The sequence below is a fragment of the Oryzias melastigma genome, linkage group LG10 (genome assembly GCF_002922805.2).
Source record: "Oryzias melastigma strain HK-1 linkage group LG10, ASM292280v2, whole genome shotgun sequence".
In the NCBI taxonomy this organism is placed as follows: Eukaryota; Metazoa; Chordata; class Actinopteri; order Beloniformes; family Adrianichthyidae; genus Oryzias; species Oryzias melastigma.
In genome coordinates, this window is record NC_050521.1 from 10,744,532 (window position 1) to 10,745,594 (window position 1,063).

The following is a 1,063-nucleotide window of genomic DNA, read 5'->3' on the forward strand; positions in this document are numbered from 1 at the left end:
CTTAAGAATCACCTTAAACTCTTCCGTCACAACTTTTCGTCTCACTGCCCTATCATCATCATCTGTGCTGTTCCCCTCCAACCCTCGTTTATTCCCGTGGCTAGCCTGCGAACTGACTTTCTTCCTACCCTTGCCATGTAAGACTGGCGTCCAGTCTCCAAAATCTATATCACCATCCTCATCCATGCCTCGACAACTCATTCTGACCCATTCACATACCAGTTTGTGCCAACCGCCAATGCAAGCTCGATTTTCTTCCTCCTAGAACTTTTGAATTTCCCGCGATTCTCCAGCGTTCGTCCGCACTCATGCACGCCTTACCCCAAAAACCCAACCCAGAGGAAGTGGCTTTGTGACCCGGATGTTGATTAAGGAACTCCGGCCCCGCCACAATAAGTGCTTTCAGGTGGTTTCTATTTGGCTTGATGGGCCGATCCCTGGTCAGGGTTACATTAAGGAAGGCCAATAAGAAAAGAATAAACAGACAGGCTTAAAAATTATGAAAGTAATTAAAAAAACCCAAAAGGAATTAAAAAATAAAAACAAATTACACTGACTCACTTAAAAATGAATAAATTGATTTCTAAAAATGTAGTCTCCACAGGGTATAAGCTAGTGTGACATCTGCACCACCCCCTAGCCAGGGTAAATGCAGAGGGTATCCTAGTGCCAGGAATGCCATCCTACATAAAATATTCATACATTCATTAACTTTCCTGACCGGTTTTGTCCCTTTCGGGGTCGCGGGGGTTCCGGAGCCTAACCCGGCTGTTGATGGGCAAAGGCAGGGTCCACCCCAGACAGGTCTCCAGTCTGTCACAGGGCCTCAATCACACACTCATCCACTCTCACATTCACACCTAGGGGCAATTTAGAGTCACCAATGAACCTATGAAGCATGTTTTTGGACGGTGGGAGGAAGCCGGAGTCCCCGGTGAAAACCCACGCAACCTTGGCCTGGTGGTCTAGTCTCTTGGGTGCCGGTCTCCTGAGCCCGGCAGTCTCCTCCCCACGCCCGGAGTGGGATCCCCGAGATTTAAGATCTAGCAGGGGATCAATCTAC